Consider the following 22095-nt stretch of genomic DNA (forward strand, 5'->3'; position numbering starts at 1 on the left):
ACCGTCTGAGCCAAGAGGGAGTGGGGGTTGTGTGGGAAGAGTATGTTTCATTTTGTAAGAAACCAATGAACGGTCTTCCAGAGTAGCTGCACCAGTCTGCGTTCCCATCTGCAGTCAGTGAGAACTCCTGTTGCTTCACGTTTTTGCCAGCATTGGGTGATGTCAGTGTTCTGGATTTTGGCCATTCTAATAGGTATATAATGGTATCGCATAGTGGTATTGCATTTCCCTAATAATATTGGATGCAAGGTACTTTTCATATGCTTGTTTGCCATTTGAATATCTTCTTTGGCCAGGCATCTATTAGGATCTCTGGCTGGGCATGTTTTATAACCTCTCTGCTCCGCAGTCTCCACTTCTGTAAAGTGGCAAAGATAATGTCTGTCTGTTCTAGTTCTGGTCCCAGTTGAAGACAGAATTTGCCCCAGGTGGTCCAAATAAGTCACGTGACTAAAGGGACTACTTACCGCGGTGTGACAGGATCAGGAGCGCCCAGAGACCAGTGATGGCAGGAAGCTGCCGCCATCCTTGGGGCTGGAAGAACTATCAATAGCAGAGGAAATAATGTTTCCAGCGGAAGCTGGTGGGAGCTAGTCACAGAGGGCTTCCCGGCCAGAGTTGTAGTCATGGAGGTGAGCAGATGGTGCCCATGCGCAGCACGTGGCAATAGGAAGAGAGGCCCCATCCTCTCTCCCTCCCCCTCTGATCTCCAGCTGTTGTCTCCACTGGCCAAACCCAAACAGGCATCAGTAGGGGATGCAGTCCACCGGACTGGCACAGAGTCTGGATCTAGGGGGGACAAGGGAGGCCCCAAGTGAGGAATGACTGGCACTGCTCATTGTGGGGTCATTCATCCACTCATTCTTTCAACAAACATCTATCTGGCACCTTCCAAGTGCCAAACACTGCGCTAAGCACCAGGAACCCTTTGGAGGAAGAAAAGAGACAAAGCCCCACCTTAGGGAATTTACATTCTACCATCAAACTATGGGCTTCCTTGTGCCTCAGTGGTAAAGAAGCCACCTGCCAAGGCAGGAGGGTTTGATCCCTGGGTCAGGAAGATCCCCTGGAGAAGGAAATGGCAACCCACTCCAGTATTCTTGCCTGAGAAATCCCATGGACAGAGGAGCCTGGTGGGCTACAGCCCATGGGGTTGCAAAACAGTCAAACACAACTTAGTGCCTAAACAACAACAATCAAACTATATAATAAAGAAATAACCCACTGCAGAATGTAATGCCAAGTGCAAGTACTAAGAAGTAAAAGGAAGCAAGAGAAGAGAAGAGAAGGGTGGGGCAATGTTAGATAGTCCAGAAAACATGCTAGAAACTCCCAGGGCACATTCCATGTGTTTGCTCAGCCGGCCCCTCCATCCTGATACCCCCTCCTCCTTCAGGGATGCCAGGGCCTGCTGCCCAGGCAGAGGTGCTCATCCCAGGGCCCTGGAGCACCCCTTCAGCACACTCCCTCTCCCGGACTTGGTCACCAGGAATGACTGCCGTTCGATTGGCCCCATTATGCCACTACTTCTGGGAGTTGGGTGGCTTAGCTGCAACCAGCAAAATGATGGGAAAGATGTTTTAGTCCTGAACATGGACATAAATATTTGCTTAACTGCATTTCAAAACTTCACAACAATCACTACAGGTTAAAACATACAAAAACCGGTACCCATCTCTGCCAGCCCACCCCAGCCAGGCCGCCTGGCCCTGGCAGCGCTCAGTGACTCGGCTTCCAACCAGCACTGCCTGTTACTCTAACCCTGCCAGAGAATTCTGGTCCAGGAGTCCCTCCCACCCCCCAACACAGTGTCAGAAAGGAGACAAGGGTAGTGTCTTTAAGTGAAGGTGAAAAGAATCCTTTCTAGACACTCTGGAGTGTGGACCTGGGCGCTGGGTGCAGAGGGCTGGGTGTGGGGTATTGGGGTGTTGGCTATTTCCACCGCAGGGGAACTTTTCAAACGTCCTGGGAGCTGGGAAATCACCAGGAGGGCTTGCTAAATCCCAGGTTCCTAGGCTCCCTTTCCAGTTTCTGTAGGTCTGGGTGAGGCCGAGAATTTCCAGTTTCTATTACGTTCCGGGCTGATGCCCATGAAGCAGTGGCCCACTCTTTGACGACTGGAAGCCTTGGGATATTTAGATGCTGGAAGAGTTTGTCTGTCCCATCCCTCCCCTCTCTGCCCCACCCCACGGCCCCACTCCACCCCCCGCAAAACCCCAAGCCCCAGGGCAGGGATTGAATCTGAGCGTCTGATCTTTCCTCTCAGCTCCCAGTGCCCCGCACAGGCTGCGACTTGGGGAGGGGGCCCTCAGTGGGCGTGGGTGAGCGCCGAGGAGAGATGGATCACTGGCTGGAGATCCGATGGGACCGCCCGGGTGGCCGGGGACGCCCCCTTCCCCGGCGGGCGCCGCCCACAGCCTGCGCAGTGCACCCGGATGGGGGGGATCCGGGGAGGGCACCCCCGGCTCGCGGCTGCCAGCTCCGGCGGGCCCCGGCCCCCCGGCCACCGCAGTGGGTGGGCGTGCCCGCGGCCCAGGCAGCCGCCTCCCGCCGCCCTCCGGCGGCCCCGGCGGTCGGGTGGCCGCAGCCGCGTCGGGCGCCCTGCGCGGGCCCTGGGGGCGGAGCGGGGCGGGGCCACCGCGGCCCCCTCCCCCGGCCCCGGGCTCCGGCTCTGCGCGGCGGCAGCAGCGGCGGAGGCGGCGCGGGGACCAAGGTGAGCGGCGGCGACGGGTCCGGGAGGCCCCCGCCTCGGGAGAGGGTCGGGGGAGGCGCGCGCGCCCCTCGGAGGGTTGGGGGGCCCGGGCGGCGCCGCCGGAGTGGCGTGTGCGCGCGCGCGCGCGCGTGTCGCGTCGGGTGCGGGGACACGGGGTGGGGTGGGGGTCGGGCTGTCCCCTTGGCTGGGGATCCAGCCTCTCCCACCCCGGTCTCCCGGGACCTCGGAGCTCGTCTCTCGCAGTCTCTCTCTGGACGCGCCCCCCCGCCCCCACCTCGCCCCACTCCGCCGGCTTCTCTGTCTCTGAGTTTCTCTGTCTCTGTAGGTGGGTCTCTGCATGTCCGTCCAGCAGCTCGTCCAGCTGTCTCTTTCCTGATCGCCCTACCCACTCCATCCCGCCACTGCCCCCTCCCCCTCTCAGCTCTCCCCTCTCTTTCCACTGCCCCCCCTTAATAGAGCAAACAAAGATGGTCGAGGGAGGGAGACACCTCGTTTCTGAGCCCTGTCCTGGCTCAGCGCGGGGGCCCCACCCCTTGGCCTCTGGCCGGGGCCTGCCGCCACCTTCCTGCAGGGAGCTGGCCTGCAGAGCTGTGGGGGTGGGCTGGGGGCAGCAGGCACGTCTGAGGGCAGAGGGCCTCCTGCCTCCAGCAGGAGCATGTAGAGCCTTGTGCCCTCCACCTGGGGAGCCCCCTCCCATCTTTTGAGAGGTGGCACTTGAGGCAGACCTGCCCAGTCGGAATCAGATCTGACCCTGGACCCTTTGCCCTCGGGCAAAATCAGATCATGCCCTGGACCCGGTTGGCATGAGCAGCGCCTGACCGCTTTCTAAGATTTTTTTTTCCCAATGGAGCTGAGGTAGGGGAGAACTTGCTGGGGCGGGGGAGGGTCCCTGGTCCCCGGGTCCTAGGGTGTGGTCCAGCCCTGCTCGGCCAGGCCACTTCCTGAGGGCGACCTCCATTTCCCCCTCCGTGGCTTGGGGCGGCGGTCAGAGCTGCAGGCAGCTGTCATGAGGACCCCGTGGGATGGCCATCGGGTCCAGGTGATTAGGTATGCTCCTGGCGAGACCGGAGCTGCACCCCGGGATCCCAGAGGCCAGTCCCTGGACTGCATCTGGAGGGAGAGGGGAGCTCCCTGTGGCCACTCAGATTTGCTGCAAGGCCCAACCCGACTCTTCCTGGAGCTCTGGGAGGAGAGGCTGGCAACTCTAGACCGTCCTGTCTAACGACAGTGCTTAATATAATGCTGACCCCTGGGCTCCTGTCTTGACCTCTGATGGGGCACCAGGCATCTGCATTTTACAGCTTCAGCCCCCTTCTGATGCACCGTCAGGTGTGAGCGCCGCTGGGTGGTGGCATTGGGTGATCAGACGAGGTCACATGGCTCCCTCTGCCTGGCATGCGGTGGGGCGGACCCAAGAGGAGCCCATCCTAGGGGCATGGCCTTGCTGGGGCAAGCCACTTGCCCTCTTTGAGCCCAAGTCCAATCGATCAGAGGAGGTTCCGGCCTCCTCAGCAGCTTTACTGCCGAATGGGCTGGGGTTCTGAGGCATTGTTTTAACGAAGGTGAGGCAGATGCTATGAACCCAAGCAGGCCTGGATCAGCATCCCAGGACCCCCACTGGCTGGCTGTGTGGCCCTGGGCAAGTCACTCAGCTTCTGTGGGCCTCAGGTTCCTTGTCTGGAAACTGGGAACCACAGCATTACCAACTCCTAGGGGGTGGTCGGGATCCAAAGGGGCACCACGCCCTGGCACAGCAAAAGTACACCTCAGCTGTGGGGCTGGGGGGTGGGCACCCATCATGCAAGTGGCTGGGACTCCTTGTGTCTCATCTGTTCTCCCTGTCTGGCGATGGGAACAGTCACATGGACGTAATTTCTCATCAGCAGGGAAAGTGATCTGTGCAGAAACGTTTGTTAGCTAATGGGGTTTTGGTTTCTAACGGGCGGCTAAAAGGGCCTGAGGATGGCCACGCGGAATTGCCTGGACGGCGTCGGGCGGCACTTAATGGCATCCGGCTGGGTGCCTGTGCCAGCTCTCTTGCTCAAGGCAGGCACTGGGAGACGGCACGTTTATCTTCCGGGCAACCCCTGGCAGAGTCAGGAGAGCAGAAACCCAGGACGAGCCTGGGTGGAAGAGGAAGGAGAAAGCCCTGGGCCCTAGCCTGGTGCCCCCAGTGGTGGGCATTCGTGGATGTGAACAAAATCATCTTTGGGACATCTGTGAGGGGAGTAGAGCTCTCGAGATGCCCAGAGAGACAGAAAAAGTCATTCACTCATGCCTTCATTCCCCAGAGCCTTCTCCAGGCCTGTTGGGTAGCTATGGTCCCCAGGGAGGCAGAGAGACCCACCCAGAAAGGGGGAGGCCGCAGACACAAGCTGGTTGGGGATCTGTTGGCTCAGATGGGCTGTCAGTGGTCCTCCGGGTGAAAATCGGGGTCAAGACGTCCTAGGGCAAGCCTCACCCCAAGGCCCAGGGTGGCCCTGAGGGATACGGACACGGAGGAGAACCAGCGTTGGAGTCGGGAGATGTGAATTAGGACTGTGGGCTGTGATAACAACCTGGGTTAGTGGGACAAGGAGGTGACTTCCTGGTGACAGTATAACCTTTTTTTTTTCTTTTAACCACATCCCTCTTTTATGTCTCAAAGTCGAACTTCAGTGGGGGGAGCACCTGGGGGGGGGGCGGGGGCTTTGAAGTCGGTGTGAGCAGAGTTCTAGTGACTCAGGAATCCTGATGTCTCAGGGGAGTAGCCTGGATGGCACTGCCCATAAGACTTGGCTCTGACCCCAGACGCAAGGTCCTGGGTGCCCTGGAGGAGGGTCCAGCAGGGGCCGATGGAGGGCTGCAAAGGCTGGAGACCTGAAGGCCAGGTCCACCTGGCACAGTTTATAGCTGTGTGGCTGCAGGAAAGTTGCCTAACCTCTCTGAGCTTCAGTGCTCTCATTTGCGTAGCGTGGATTGGAACACTCAGCTTAGGTGAAGACCTGGGTTCTGGAGACAGGCTGCTTGGGTTCAAACCTCAGTGTCTCCTCTCACCAGCTGTGTGACGTCGGCGAGTCACCAGACGTCTCTGGGTGCCTCAGTTTCTTCATCTGTGAAGTGGAGCTGATGGCAGCGCCTGCCACCCAGGGTGCTCGTGAGGACGACGTGGCTCCAGGGGAGGGCCCCAGAAGGACCGGGTGCCCTGTCCCAGCGTGGTTGACTGCACAGTGACATGGGCCTGCAGTGACAGTGGCTTGTAGTCAGGCTGGCCCGGCCTGGACCTCCTATCAGGATCGGTGTAAATGTTGGCATTGGAGCCCACATCTGGGGTCACGTGATGACGATGGGGGCTGAAACGTGTGCAGGGCCCCTCAGTACCCAGTGTGGGGAAGCCCTCGAGTGATGCCAGCCCCCATCTCTACCCTCTGGGGAGAGCAGAGGGGACCGAGGACACATTTGCTACTGAGTTACCGCCGACCAAACCCAGAGGCAAGTGGGAAGGGGCTGGGGCCAAGTCCCTTCTGAAAAGGTTATCAAGAAAATCTGTGTGGTTTGTTGCAATGACAGGTATTGCCCTCCGGGATTCTGACTCCAAAGCATGGACTCACCTCCAAAGGAGGGGTTGGCCATTCCCTGAGCACTTAACTGTGTGCCAGGCCCTGTGCGAAGTCTTCCCCAGGCACCATCCCACCCACCATCCCAGCCAACCCAGAAGGCAATCGTGGCCATGCCCAGTTAACAGATGGGCAGACTAAGGCTCAGAGAGGCCAAGAGCTGCCCGGAGACCCTGGCAGCAAGAGGCAGCGCTGGGGCTCAAACCCCTGGGTCTCTGGCTTGAGGTATGCTTGCTGCTTTCCACGATGCTATGTGCCTTAAGGTGAGGGAGTGTCACCAAGACACCTCACCGTCAGGAGCTGCCAACATGGGCTCGCCAGCCGCAGCGGGAGTCCTGCTAATTTCTAGCAGGTTCTTGAAGTTTTGCTTTCTGTGCTGTCGGCTAGACCGGTTAAAGGCCTTCTTTGTGTCGCCAGTCTCTCCAGCAAAATCAGTTTGCCTAGAGCCACTTACACCCGTTTGAGTCCGCAGTGGCTTCTTCTCTGTGCCTCAGTTTTCAAATCTGTGGAATGGGAATTTTTATATCTGCACTACCTAGCTTCCCCTGGTGGATAGGTAATGCTGGGAAATAGTAATAGTCAGTATAGCCCTTGACAGGTATCTGGAAAGCATCTTCTGTATTTGCCCTCATTTAACCTTCTGGGGCTTCCTGAGGTCATTGTATCAGATGGGGAGGGCAGGATCTTGTCCAAGGTCACACAGGTGGTAAGGCTTTAGGTCTGATTAAGATGGACTGAAAACCAGCTACTGAGGCCACTTCTTGGTAGAGATTTATGAAGCCCCTTGCTTGATTTTTCCCTGTGACGGGGAGCTCACTACTTCATGAGCTCCTGTTGATTGTCAGTCTAGGACTTGAGTGGGTGGTGGTGACGGTCCCTGCTACAGGAGACTCCACATGGGAGAAGAACCTGAGCTTGACTTTGGCCATGCTGGGTTTGCTGGCAGGCCCAACCGTGGAGAGGTGGAAGGGTGTTCCCAGGTTCTTCTTTTCTCACAATGGTGAGAAAAGAAGATGGTCTGATGATCATCCCTCCCACAGACCCAATATGAGGCTGAGTGAGGAGCAAACTCTCAGCACAGGGCAGACACAAGGTGCCTAATAAATCCTTGCAGTGGACCAGCCCTATTTCTAAGGAAAATTTAAATTATAAAACCCACATAGCCGTGTTGTACAAAGTCTGGAAAATAGGCCCCAGTTTCACCTGTAAACTCTGTCCCCTGCACATCATCATTTTGTATATCGTTTCCAGTCTGGTTTAAATAAACGCGTCTTGATGTAGAACTATGTTCCCATGACGTCATCACACCACACGTAGCCCCGATCCTGTTCTTTTTCACTAACTGTAATCCTATGAGCGTTTTCCCCCGCCTTCCTTCAAAAGTCCACTAGTTCTCAAGAGTGGCGATTTACTGGCTGCGTGATATCCGTCATCTGACTTGGACCATCCCCTTTTGGTGGTATCCACATGGACAGTAATGTGAAGAGCAGATTTTGACCCTGAGGTCACACCCTCAGAGCTGTGTGACCTTGGGCAGAGTCCTGCCCCTCTCTGAGTCTCAGGTTCCTGCTCTGCTATGAAATAGGGGTAAGAACCTCCCGTCACAGGGCCCCTGGGAGGAGTAAATGAAGGGCTGTGATGTCAGTTACTTGGTAGTGGCAGGGTCTTGAAATATGGTAGCTGTTATTCCTGCTGCTGTTATTATTATTATTATTTAGGTCCTATCTCCCCAGTTAAATTGTGGAGCCCTGCAAGCAGGAGGGCTCCGTACTTTCTGGCCTCCCACTCCTAGACATACTCCTTTGTATCTATTGATTTCATTCCTGACATTCAGGCCCCTTCAAAAAAATGAGTCTCCATGTGGGCGAAGAGCTGGGAGATGTTTCGCTTACATAGTCTTACCTGGTCCATGAGTGGCGATCATCAGCCCCATTTTAGACATGGCTCAGAGAGGGTGATGGCCCTGCCCAAGGCCACACTGTGGGAAGAAGAGAGCCAGGAATACTTCCTGGAGGAGGCGGCAGTGGCACTCGGCCGGCAGCATGGGCCGTCTGACCAGGCCGAGGGGTAGAGTGCTGGTGTTCTGGGGGTGCTGCAGAGGACCCTTGGAGCTCTCTAGGGTGGGGCGGAGCCCAGCACCCAGCACAGTGGGGGGCAGAGTGTGAGTAAGGCTCGGGTTGGGGGAGTGCATCTGCTGAGCTGAGCTGACCTGACATGACGCCAGGGCGGGAATGAGCTAGCCATCTGGGCTCCTGACCCCACCTGCACTCCTCACCCAGCCACGTCCTTCTGTCCAGGCAGGAACGGGTGCTCTGCGGGATCAGAGGCTGCAGGCACCTTCCTGGGGCCTGCTCTGTGAGCAGTGATAAAATATTTATCAGAGATGCTGGCGGCTGGGCTTCCCTGCACAGGGTACCGCTGGAGGCGGCTCACCCCGGGCCTGCCGCCTTGTCGAGTTCCGCTGAGTCACAGGGGAGCCCGGTGAGCCGGCTGCCTGTGCCCTCCTCAGCCCCTCTGCCCTTTGGCCACATGCAGGCCTCATAATACGTAAGCCATTCGGCTGCCCACAGCGCCCCGGGCATCCAGCGAGGTTAGGGCTGAGAGTTTCAGAGCTCATTTGGCAGCCAGGGTCACGGGCAGAGGCGGCCAACCGGACGGGGTCCCCCTGCACCCGCCCCTACAGGACCCCAGCTCCTCAGTCCTCACTGCCCCTGGCAAGGTAGGTCCCTGGCACCCCCGTTTAGTGACGGAGACCCCGAGGCACAGAGCAGGGATGCGACGGGGCAGGCCTCAGGCAGAGGGCGGCGAGCACATATTTGGCCCTTGGCTGTCCAATCTCTCCCCCGAGGTGCCCGACTCCCATCCAGCCCCGCGCCAGGGCCTGGATGTTCTGCTCACCCCTAGGTTACACCGAGCTGTGACTTCGGGTTTGTGCTTTTCATTTGCAGGGTAACAGCACCAACAAAAACAGTAGCAGACGGCTCCTGCTTGCTGTGGGCAGAAGGATGGGGCTTGCGGATTCTTTTGTTCGCTCATTCATAAAATACATTCTGGGTGTGGTGGCCAGGCCTGGAGACCGGTGGGGGACACTGGGGCTGTGGTGGGCCCTGCCCCCCAGAGCCAGAGAGAGTTGGATTCTGGGCCTGGGCCCACGTACTGCTTGCTTGCGTGCTGTGTGACCTCTGGCGGGTTGCTCCACCTCTCTGAGCCTCCTTCTCCCATTTGTGAAGGGGGTAGGGGACACCCTGCTTTCTCAAACGAGGATCGCACCCGTGTCCTTGTGCTCCATCACATCTTCACGTCGGCCTGACAGCATCCATTGGCCTTTGGGACAGGTCTGGTCTCCAGAGAGATCCCGGAAGGCCTTGCAGCTGGTTCTCCCAGGAAATAACCCATAGCCAGTGCCCCAGGCCCTTGCAGATCCGATGGTTGAAGGTGGAAGATTCTTCCAAGCCTGGTTCTGAAGAATCCTGGCCCCAGGAGCCACACTCGCTGCCTGCAGCTGTGCGAGGGAGCCCCGTGGGTGGCTGGGGCCATCTCCTGGGGTCGCTCCTCTGGGGTCACTGCCCAGAGGTCATCTCGTATTCTCATTTGCTGTCCACCTTTCCCTCTAGACTGTCTCCTGCCCTTCTTCTGTCTGGGATTCTTTTCCTCACTTCTTCACTGGGGGCTCTTCTTGGCTCTTTAAGCTCCTGCTGGAAGATGCCCTCCTCCTCCAGGAAGCCCTTCTGACTGCCCTGCGACCACTCCAGGCAGAGTGGGTAGACGCCCCTCCTCTGCCCCTGTGCTCTGGAATCTTTGCTCCTGTCTTTGATCTAGCGCTGGACCTGTTCCCCAGTCTCCTTCCCGCCAGCCTGGGGCTCCAAGGGCAGAATTCTGCTTGATTCATCTCTGGGTCCCAGGGCTCAGCTTAGGGCTGGCATACCCCAGGAGCGTCTGAAGAACAAGTGAGCGAGTGATCGACATCACAGCTGGATTGGAGCTTTAGGAATGTGTCATGAGAGACGGTAGCAAACCTGTAACATGTGCTCCGCGTGTGAACTTGCTGTGTTTCTGTGGGGACCCCCATCTTCCTGGTCTTCACAGATGATGGATGTTCTACTACACAGCAGGTGATAAGGACTTCGGGACTGAGACTTGTGGGGCAGGGTGTGCAGAGCCCTGGGGGTCAGGAGGGCTGGGCCCCTCCTGTTGGAGCTGCATGACCCCGAGAGACTCAGTCCCTCCGTCAGGCCTCAGGTCCATTCTGCAAGCCCAGCTTTTATTCATGGAAGAGAAGCAGGCAGGCTTGCGTTTATGGGCTGCTCACGGTGGTATCCAGCACTTACAGCCCAGCAAAAAAAAAAAAAGGACCAGGAGGAAATGCACTGAGATGAGGGCAGTAACTTTCTCTGGTAGTTTGTTTCCTCTTCCAACTATTTCGTGTTTTTTCTGGTTTTCTCAGGTTCTTTCAGTGACTTTACGTGTATGTTGAAAGCTTTGTGATGAACCCTGCGGGGCGACAGAGGCCCTGCTGCTGGGACACTCAGTCTGATGGAGAATTAGTCCTTCATCAACAGACTGACCTGACGCAGCCTGATCGGGGAGGCTGCCGGGACTCAGACCCAGGGTGTGATGGAGCTGTCACAAAGGGAAGCCCAGAGGAGGCTCCTGGCTGTGCCTGGAGTGGACGCAGGGCAGTCAGAAGGGCTTCCTGGAGGAGGAGGGCATCTTCCAGCAGGAGCTTAAAGAGCCTTGTGAAGTTGGAACCTTGCTGGGGGTGGTGGTGCAGGGCAGTTGCTAGGGAGGCAGGTGCACTGGGGCTGGGAGGGCTGTTTGGCTGGACCTGGACGAGGGTGAGCTGAGGATGGTGAGAGACGCGGCAAGGGGCTGGACCAGATCCTGAGTGATAGGGGCAGGGGAGGGTGTGTGCCCCTGCTAGAGTCACAGTTGGCTGCCTCCCCTGGGGGTCCACCCGCCAGCCCCCCGCCCCGAGGGGAGGCATGGTGTGCTAAGGAGCCCCCATGACCCTTACCTCTACAGGGACCCTAGGGGGCTGGCCGGGCTGTGGCCCCACTTTACAGAATGGGGAAAGTGAGGCCAAGCGCAATAAGTGACCAAGCTTCAGATCTAGGTCTGTTTGTCCCCAGAGCCCAGCTCGGAACGGCTGGCCTCTCTCCTGCAGCCCTTGCTCGTCACTGGGCTTCCGGTTTGTCATCTGTAGGGTGGGGATTAGAACGTGGTGTCTTGGACCAAGTGAGCGCCCTTCGTAGAGCTAATTGTTAAGTCCAGCCCTTGACATTCACTAGGTCCAGGATTTCTGTTTCCTGTGGTTGGAGCATCACCCAGGATGGCGAGTTAGGGGGACAGATGTAAGCATGGGAGGCACCTTGGAGACAGGGCTCTCAAGAGAACCCACAGAAATGGGACATGAGTTTGATGTCCTAAGACCAATGGGAACGAGCTTCAAGCAGCCCAAAGGACGTCAGCTTGGACCACCCCAGATGTGGGCCCAGGGGAGTATGGGCAGTGCGCCCCGGGGGCAGAAACAAGGCAGGCGGGTCAAAGAGGGAGCCGCCTCTGAATGCTCTGGGTCCAGCAAGCTGAGGCAAGTGGGAACACGGGGGCCCACAGTGGGGGCAGGGCCCATGCAAGTAAGATGCCCTCTGAGCTGCCTGAAGGTGCAGAGAAGAACCAGCCAATACGGAGGAAAGGCCTCCATACTGACGGTCAAGGTCACCGGCCATCACCTTGGTCTGTCGGCTGCAGGCCTTGGTGCAGGGCAGGGTGGGTGTGGGGGTTGTCGCTGAGCTCAGATGAGTTTCCTCCCTGCATGTTTGCTGACACAGGAGGCTCTGGCAGGTGCTGTAGGCACCCATGGGTGGGCAAGAGGGGAGAAGGGGCGAAAGAGAGGCCCGCCCAGGCCCCAGCCAGGGCCCACCTTTTTCCTTCCATTGCTTCCACCAGGAGAGGGTGATGGTCCCCTGCTCCCTGCGGGTGTCAGTGGGGTGAACAAGGCAGGCAGAGGAGCCAGTGTAGGCTGCCCGCCCCCTCAGGGGCCTGGCCGTGTGCCCAGTGTGGGCCTCCGTCCCTGCTGGAAGAGTGAGAACAACTTCCCTCCCTCCCCCACAGCCTAGCTCCCTCCCAGAGCAGTTACGAGGCCAAGCAGACACTGAGGCCACCACAGGGTACCAGGTTTGGCCGAGGTCAGGTTCAGATCGCATGCTTGGCTCAGGGGCTGGTATGTGTACATTAGATTCTCAAGAAGTGCTTACTGGGCGGAAAGGAGGAAAGTGCAGACGGCCTTTGACAAGTTGTGTGGCCCTTGCAGCCTCCGTGTCCTCAGTGAAGAGAGCTGCCAAGCTGCCCCTCAACCCGGGAATGTTGTGCAGACAGGCCTGCTATGTGGAGAGTACTGAACTGCTAGCCAGATTGGAACTGCAGGAACCAGCTAAGGAAGGAGACAGGAGCGTGTCCTTAATCAGTGAGGGATCTCACTCTCTGAGCCTCTGGGGAATGTGCCACTGCAGCAGGTGGCCTGGACAGTACTGCCTTTCAAACACACTTGTGTGTGGTGGGGCAGGGCTTGTGGAGAAGATGTTGGTGGGGGAGGTCATTCTGAGCAGGGTTTTGCAGGATGCATAGGAGTTGGCCCACCAGACCAGGCCTCGGGAAAGTTATCCCAGACAGAGAGGGGCAAGCATGTGGACATGAACTGGACCTGGCCTCTGAGGACTGCACCCTCCACCAGGACGTTGACTTCTGCTATCATTTGTTCGGGAGGCTGTAGGGAGGCTCTCGGCTCCCTTCCCCTGCCTTCAGACAACCCCTCAGGGGACAGCCTCCCTGGGAGGGGCTGGGCGCTTGTGACTGGCTGCTTCCTTGTTGTCTCATCCCTGCGGCAGAGCCCAGGAGAGCCCCCTCCTGCCCCCGCCCCCGAGTCTGGGGAAATCCCGAGGGCCCAGCCAGTGCAAGAGGTGCCAGGTGGTGTGCAGTGGAGGCGGCAGTCTCCCTCCCAGGCAGACTTCTCACCTTGGTCCCCACCCCCTCTGCCACTCACACAAGGAACCACAGAGAAAGAGCCCGGGCCTCCGTGACTCAAAAACAGAAACTGCCAAGACCTGAGTGAGGAGCTGCTCGGGGGTCAGGCCGGGTGCTGGGCAGGGCTGCCCTCCCACGCCCAGTGGGAGGCTGCCAGGGGGCATAGATGCCAGGGCACCGTGTCCCTCCGCCCACTCTGGCCCGGCCCCCTTGGGCTATGCCCCCCTGCCTAGGCCCGGTCACTTGGGCAACCTGTGGACCCATGGGGAGGCCCTTCCCTGATCCCAGTGCAGCTGGCAAGTCATCCAGCTGAGGCCTGGGACCCCTGACGCCGCGGTTTCGATACATTCACGCTGAGACAGCCAAGTCACAAGATTCATTACTTACAGATCCAGAAATGCGGGGGGCAGCCCCCGTCCCCAGTCACAGGTGAGCAGGACAGAGGGCGGCTGGAGGGCACCCCTGTGGCTCGGGGCGGGGGGACACTGACTTTTCTCAGGCTCAACTCTAAGTGCCCCCGCTGGGAAAGCAACGTAGGAACTCGGGGCGGGAATCCCGAGCTCAGGCCGTTATTGGATAGTCCAGATTCGGGGCATGAGCAGGGTGGTCACCCTATAGAATACCTGGGCAACTCAAGACTCACCCCGGGGTCCTTCCTGAAACCTTCCCCTCCCAACCCCCTCTTGCACCCCAAGGCGGCGCCGTGGTGCCCGCGGCCCTCCCAGCCCCTGGAGCTCTGGTTCCCGCCTCCCCAGGCTGCATCTCCGTCCTCTGCCCTGTATGTTGCGCTCCCTCCCCTGTGATGCCCCTCCGCCTCGGCCTGGAGAGAGACCCTGCCCATCTGAGCACCAGCCGTAGCCCACACACAACACCCCCACCCCAGAAGGCCACCTCCTGCCTTTGCTCTGCCCATGGGGCCATGTGCTGTCCCCTCCAGAGCCCAGAGCCCCTCTGAGCACAGGGCCCTTGCCTGCCAATGGCTCAGCCAGTGTTCTCATCGACACCGCGCTCAGCCCAATTCCTGCCACCCAGTCTGCACCCCCGCCTGGCCCTGCTGGGCGAGGTCGTGCCTCCAGGCCTGTTTAAAATGTCACTGCCTCTTGGTGGCTCGTCAGAGCTCCCCAAGGCCGTCAGGGTCCTCAGGGGTCCCAGAACCTTCCACCCGTTGCCTCCTCTGTTACTGGCCTCCTGTGACTCTCCAGGGAAGGGGGAACGTGGCAGCCTCTGGGGACAGGCTCTGGCCTGCGTTGGTGCTCACTAGTACTAATGACTTGACAGAGGGGTGGGGGGGTCCCTCCAGAGTGACAGTGTGAGGTGTGTGGCCTCCAGGTCTGAGCTGGGCTCAGTCTCAGCACTTCCACTTGCCTGCCATGCAGCTGGGCAGGTCTGTTCCTCTGGGGCCACAGTTTCCTCCTTGGAAAAATGAGGGTGAATTTGACCTGAGTGGGGTGCCCCAGGAGGGAGGGTGTAGGTCCCAGCAGGACCTCAGTGTTCGAGCCTTTTCACCACGTCAGGATGTCCTTGCTCTGGGAGTGACCCTGCATGCCCTTTCTCGAGGCCTCGGTCCTTCTGTCTGTAAAATGGACAGATGGGCTACATAAACTCCGGGGACCTTTGGGCCTGGCTTCCTGGGAGACAGGGTGTGTGCAGAGGGCCTGGGAGGCAGCATTGGAGCCAGGCCACGCAGCATCCTTTATCGGAATCCCCTTCTCTTACTTCCTCCCGTGTTTACAGTACTGACCGGCTTTTCTCGCAGGCAAGGAGGGCCAGGTGGGTTTTGTTAAATGCCCTTTCTGAGCTGCTTGTGTCAGTTGCCAAACTTAAACCAAGTTCATCAACCAGAACGTATAGGAACTGCAGACGCGGGAGGGGAGTATAAAGGAGGGCGGAAGGCTCAGGGACCCCAGGGGCCTGGAACAAGTGTCCCTTCCCTCCAGACACCTCTGGGAGTGGAACTGTCCGAGTCCCTTGCTCCCCTCCACCCCGTCCACCCCCACCCCTAGTCCCTCCCCAGGAAGCAGAGTCTGATGGTGGCTGCCACCCTGCTGTGCGGGCCACAGGGAAGATGCCCTGTCTGAGGCCCCACTGCCCTGATCTCACCCCTCGGGTATCACAGGGACCGCCAGCACCCCTCCTGCAGCTTCACAGCCCTGTCCGTGAAGCAGGAGCTGCAGAACCTGCATGAGAGGGCATTGGGATGGCAGGACTGTACATGTCCATCCCTCCGGGCTGTGCCTGGCTGTTAGAAAATGCTCATAATACCTGTTGTTGTGTTATGGCTATCATCATTATCAAGATGTTCCTGGATTAAAAAACAAACACATACCAAGAGATCACATGTGAGGTATGGACTGATTTTTTTTTTTTTTGGCCATGCCCAATGGCTTGTAGGATCTTAAGTTCCTGACCAGGGGTCAAATCTGGGCCTCCTTCAATGGAAGCACTGAGTCCTAACCACTGGACCACCAAGGAAGTTCCTATATGAGCAGGGACTGTGAGCCTTTAACTGTGAGCTTCCTGGCAACCAAAGCAAAGAGGGAAAGAAGATCACTCACTAGATTTATAATGCCCTTAAGATGAAAACAGAGCCTTTCCTGGCAATGAAACCCAAGGGACAATCCTCCTAGAAACCCTTGTAAGGGCTCCCAGTGTGATGTTGTGAGCAGCATCTCAGTCCTCCTGTTGACTGGCTGTATCCAAGGCCCGAGGGTCTGGAGCTGGACACTCAGGCTCTCCTAACTGCAGGGGAGACGGAGAGGGACCCCCCAGCTGGTCTGCAAGGAGGACTCAGTGAGGTCCATGACCTTGAGATGACTGCAGTGTCCTGTGTTATCTTCAATATGAGGATCTCGCCTCAAGTCTGCCATTGAGCCATGCGGTGGTGCTGGTCAGTTGCTAAGTCGGGTCTGATTCTCTGCCACTCCATGACTGCAGCACGCCAGGCTTCCCTGTCCTTTTTCCGGGATGTCCCTGGTGGCCCAGTGGTTAAGACTCTTGCACTTCCACTGTGGCGGGTGCGGGTTCAATCCCTGGTCAGGGGACTAAGCTCCCACATGCCGCACAGCCTGGCCAAAAGAACAGCTGTTTTCCCGCCTCCATTCCAAATCTTTGGGTAACAGAGATGCTCCATACGATGGGCCATGCTCACTCGTCGGCTTTGCCTTAAGAGGGGATCTCAGCCCTTTCAGAGAAGCCCATGAATACCACACCTGTGTCCCCACACCCTTCCAGTAAAAGCACACTCACATTCAGGAGTGATGCAGGCTTCACAGATCCTGGAAAGCTCCAGGACCCTGTCTTGACAAGCTCTGATCTGGGGTGATGGAGGGGAATGCATCTTCTGGACCAAGATCATGAATATTATTTCTCGCAACTGGGCTTTTGTTAGGCATGGAGCAACAGAAAGCTCAAATTTACCATGAAACTGTCTCTTCCGTACAGACTCAGATGTTTTCAGCATGACCCAGACAGAAGTGGGCCTTGGTATCTAATACCCTCCTAGACACGCCAGGCCCTTGAGCTGGTGGGCGCTCTTACAGTGACTGCGGGACGCAGGGCAGGACGGGGAAATCAGCGCTGAGGCGGCGTAGGCGTCTCCATTCCATTTTACACCTGGGGAGGTGTCCAGTAAGTGGGTTGCTGTTGTTGTTCAGTTGCTGGGTTGTGTCGAACTCTTTGCCACCCCATGGACTCCAGCACGCCAGGCTCCTTTGTCCTCCACTGTCTCCTGGAGTTTGCTCGATTCACGTCCGTTGAGCTGGTGATGCCCTCTAACCGTCTCTTCCTCTGCCGCCCCCTTCTCCTTTGGCCGTCAATCTTTCCCAGCATCAGGGTCTTTTCCAGTGAGTCAGCTCTTTGAATCAGGTGGCAAAGTTTGGGAGCTTCAGCAACAGCCCCGGATTTTATGACATCGTGTCTTACTCACTCTTTCTTTTGTCTTTGATTACATTAAATTCATGTTACAGCCTCTTTCCAATAGTTTCTTGGCTGAAGTTCTAGGAATTTCACCCCGACATTTGTGTTTGCTTTCCTTGCCTCGTGGTGGCCTGTTTCCCTGTGTGTTGTATAATTTGGGCCATGAGGTTACTTCCATCCAGGCTTTATCCGTGGAAACCCCAGAGGCCTGGCTTGTGCACCTGCCCCTCCAGAGCAGCTTTGTGGTTGCTCTGCCTAGAAGCCTAGGGCTGGCACAGCGTGGAGCCACTGCTATGCCAATCAGTTTAGGCTCTCTCCTCCCGCCTAACCCACCCCAGTCTGAAGGCAGACCCTTGACTACAGATTCTCAGGAGATGTACAGGCTTTTTCCTACCTCAAGTTCATGTGGCCAGAGACAAGTTTTCTTGTCCTCTCTGTCACCAGGCAGATCTTTCTCCCAGCTGCCCGTTTATTAGGGGTGCCGCCCCCCCACCCCCAGACCTCTGGCTTTCTGGGAAGGACTCAGTTGCGCCCTCCATCGTCCTGCTTGCTGGTGTCGTATCTCCCAGCTGCTGGTTTTCACCTCTCTGTCTCAGCGTGTGAAAGTGTTAGTCACTCAGTCATGTCTGACTCTTTGCGACCCCATGGACTGGAGCCTGCCTCCAGAGGCTCCTCTGTCCATGTGGATTCTCTAGGCAAGAATACTGGAGTGGGTTGCCATGCCCTTCTCCAGGGGATCTTCCCGACCCAGGTATCCAATCCGGGTCTCCTGCATTGCAGGCAGGTTCCTTACCATCTGAGCCACCAGGGAAGCCCCCCTCTCCCTACCCCACACGGCTGCCACACCTTCATTTAGCATCTGGGTTTTTAGTTGACAGTCTTTTCCTGTGGTTTAATTGTTATGCTAATTAGAGTACAACTCTCGGAGTATAATAGTTAAGAATGCAGACTCTGGAGCTGGACTGCCTGGGCTTGAATCCCAGCTCCACCAGCATGAGATGTGCTCCGTTTCTTCAGCTGTGAAATGGGGATAGCAGAGAGCTGGAGTTGCTGCAAGCGCTAGATGGTGTTGACAGAAAACAGAAGAACACCTGTTGTTTTGCAAAAATAGGTGCATTCGGGAATAGCAAAGAATTGCAATTCAGGATGTGCAACCTATGGCAAACCACAGGCAAGTCCAGGGTACCATTCTTTTGTAAGAGAGAAGGGGAGTTTGGAGGGGCTGTTGTAAACAAAAGAGTCCACTGAAGGAAACGGGGAGTTCCAAGTGTAGTGGTTTTTCATTGGCTGAATTGTCCCAGTCTCTCATTGGCTGGGCTGTTGCCAGGCAAGGAGAAATTCCTCCTTCCTCCAGCTGGGTAGTAGTAACCTTCCTGCTGGAGATGCAAAGGTATGCCTCTTACTGTTGGGTCTGCGGCTGACCGGGAGTGCTAGGATGTGAGGGCTCCCCCTTCTGGCCTCCTGGCTCCATGTTAAATGAGGTTTCTGTTAAGATACTTGAGATCACTCTGTATCGAATTATTGTATATTGCAAGCATTATGCTGGCCTTCAGTAAAATTAATATTGTTGTTGTTCAGGCGCTATGTCATGTCTGACTCTTTGCGATCCAAGGACTGAGGCACTCCAGGCTCCCCTGTCCTTCAGTATCTCCTGCTGTTTGCTCAAACTCATGTCCATTGAGTCAGTGATGCTATTATTTTAATTATATAATAATTATTAGATTAATTATGTAAATTAATATCAGATATGGTATAAATATACTGATAAGGAATATCTTAGTGATAATACTAATGTTATTATCATTCTGGCCTGTGGTGATTATCCTCACTTTTTTACAAGCTCAGTTCTGCATTTAGACATGTATAATTTTTTATGCAACAATACTAGGGGATATGTAGGGAAGAGTTTTCAGGTTGTGTAGTTCCCTAAATTGACTTTTAAGTGGGGAATGCAAAATAGTTGCCATATCTTCCATGTATCACTGCTTCTTCCCAGGCACTTTCAGAGCCTATATATACCTGTCTCTAATTCTCCTAAGTTGCAGGCCATCTTTGGATTCTGGTGGAATCTGGCTCAGCCACATACCTGCCAGCTCTGACTCATCTTGCTGCTGCTGCTGCTGCTGCTAAGTCGCTTCAGTCGTGTCCGACTCTGTGCGACCCCACAGACAGCAGCCCGCCAGGCTCCCCTGTCCCTGGGATTCTCCAGGCAAGAACACTGGAGTGGGTTGCCATTTCCTTCTCCAGTGCATGAATGTGAAGAGTGAAAGTGAAGTCAACTACACACTTTCAAATCACAATTCAAGTGATTCCTTTTGTAAAATAAAGAGGTGATCTTATTTTATGTATTTAAAATTCATATTTTTAAAGACTGCTTCCTAAAAGAGGGCTTAACGACATACGGTTTGCTATCTTAAAAGACTAAGGTGTTCTTCATACCATCTTTTATCGTTTTTTTTGCCCCGTCTCACAGCTTGTGGGATCTTAGTTCCTCAAGAGATCAAACCTATGTTCCCTGCAGTGGCCGCACTGGACCACCAGGAAAATCCCTTTGTACCATCCTTCTAATTTTCTGTAAGGTTATAATTTTTAACTTAACAACCAGGTGGAAAAATGAGGCTAATCTCCGAAAGCAAGTCCTTCAGTTCTGACTCATCTTGCATCTGTGCAAATCCTCCAGCCCTCATCTGGCCAACATCCTCAGGGCCAGACGTCACGGCGGAATTCCTGTTAGTTTTGACTGATGACGCAGTCGGTTGCTGCCCTGGGGAAGGCGTCAGGGCAGCAGCCTGGGGATGTTTTTGCACAAGATCTCCACCACGTCAGGTAGACGGAGACTCTAAATAGCCTCGCTTCTGGTCAGATCAGGTTTTGTGGCTAAATGAGCCCTGACAACATCTGAGTTTCCAAGTTCTTGGCATATCTGAACCTCAGATGGAGTCTTGCAGTGGTGGGGGAAGTGACTGGACCTGACTCCCACTCCAGCGAGTCTTCACAGGGAGCTCAGTGGTCAAGAACCTACCTGCCAAGCAGGAGTCATGGGCTTGACCCTTGGGTCGGGAAGATCCCCTGGACGAGGAAATGGCAACCCACTCCAGTGTTCTTGCCTGGGGAATCCCATGGACAGAAGAGCCTAGTGGGCTGCAGTCCATGGGGTCGCAGAGACTTGGGTATGACTGAGCAACTGAGCGCAGTATAGCGTGAACAGGAAAGTGGGGGTTTGTAGCCAAGGAGCAGGGTGAGGGTCAGTGGATGGGAAAGCTGGAAGAGGAGACATGCAGGGAAGGGGGACTCTCGTTGACCCACTCCACCGAATTCTAGCTGAAGGCCAGCCAAGTGGTGAGACACGGGGAGCTCAGATAGCAGGGGTGGGGGGTTTTCACTAAACTGACTCAGAATTCTTGCTCAAAGTGGATTCTGCAAGGACAGAGAGTGGAGCCCAAGGTCAGTCCTCATCCAGCAGAGAGCTCCAAGGAGACTGATTAAAGCTAGGTCAAGAGGGAAGTCTTCATCAGCGTCCACTGGGCATTTGCTTTTCACCTCTGCCTGGAGGAGCCTCAGCTGCGGGGGGCATCTGATGGAGGAGGCAGGCCCAGTCCCGAGATCCTCACAAGGAGAGAGGGGGGCAGCCTGAGGATTGTTGGCTGAGCTGGGTTGAGGGGAGAAAGATCCTGGGGACTCGGGATCCAGGGGACGCTAGAGGAATGGGCATGGAGAGCAAGAGGCCAGCTGGTGATGACTGCTAAGGTTGATGACCACCTACTGTGTGCCAGGCCCACCCTGAGCCTCTGACATCGCTGAATGCATTTACAGTCTTGGGATCCTTGGGGGGAAGGTGTTCTTCTGACTCTCGTCTTACAGATGAGGAAACGGAGGCACAGTTGAACAGAGGAGAGGTGATCGGCTCAAGACAGTCAGCTGTTAACGGGTAAAGCCACCATCCAGCCCAGGCTGGCTGGCTCCAGAGTCCACACCCCAAATCACGGCTCTCTCCTGCCTTTTGCTATTAATATAATCACTGTACAAGAGATGAGTTGGAGGGGAGGGACAGGGGCATCCAGACCGAGGGCAGAGGCTGGGTAGAGGCCCGGAGGTAGGAAGCGGGCAGAAAGACTGGGGAACAGTGGTCGCCTTGTCTCCTAGCGGGGGTGGGGCTGGGGGCGCTCCAGGAGGGGGCCTGGAGGGGCTTCGTAGGAGTTGCAGCGGAGACCAAGGAGCAGTGGCCGTGGTCTGCAGGAGTCTTGGCCACCTCGCTGGAAATTTGCAGCTCATCCCGCAGGCTGGGGCCTCCGCGGAAGCCTCAGAGCCAATGGGCAGGTCATGTGTGGGTAGCAGAGTGGCTTGATCGGCCAGCGGCGGGGTGGAGTCCTGTAGACTGAGAGGCCAGGAGGCCAGGTCAGGGGAAGGGGAGGTGGTGAAGTCTCGAGTCCTCGGGCCTTCAGGGCCCGGAGGTGGGCAGGTTCCCCAGTCCAGCAGGGGCTGGGGGACAGCAGGGGCTGGGGGTCAGTGGGGGAGGGGCGCTACCTGCCCAGGCTTTGCGTGGGGAGGGTCCTAGCCTCTCCCAGGAGCAGGCCAGGGTTCAGTCCACACCCCACTATGAAGGAAGCCAAGACTGGAACAGGGACCCCAGTGTCCATCCTGGCCTGTGACCGGCCAGGTGACATCAGGACCTGGGGCCCCCATGTCCACTGTGGTGGGGGAATCAGACCACCCTGCTGGCAGAGAATCAGGTCCCCAGCTGGGGACCGTGGGCCAGCCCGGCTGGGGCCAGCCCTCGGTAAGGGGTCCCTGTTGCTGGAAGGGTGGGGGGCTCCCCTTCACACCTCACAGCGAATCTCAGCAGCAGCTTCT

At 56.8% G+C, this 22095-nt stretch overlaps 1 protein-coding gene across 1 annotated transcript in view; it reads left to right on the forward strand.

The window, feature by feature from the left end:
* PRR5 (proline rich 5) overlaps positions 2675–22095 on the forward strand; it is a 53471-nt gene continuing 34050 nt past the window's right edge. The window contains exon 1 of the mRNA XM_018048891.1: positions 2675–2713. The gene's annotated coding sequence lies outside the window, so the exon portion shown is untranslated. The remainder of the gene's footprint in view (positions 2714–22095) is intronic.

The sequence above is a fragment of the Capra hircus genome, chromosome 5 (assembly GCF_001704415.2).
Source record: "Capra hircus breed San Clemente chromosome 5, ASM170441v1, whole genome shotgun sequence".
In the NCBI taxonomy this organism is placed as follows: Eukaryota; Metazoa; Chordata; class Mammalia; order Artiodactyla; family Bovidae; genus Capra; species Capra hircus.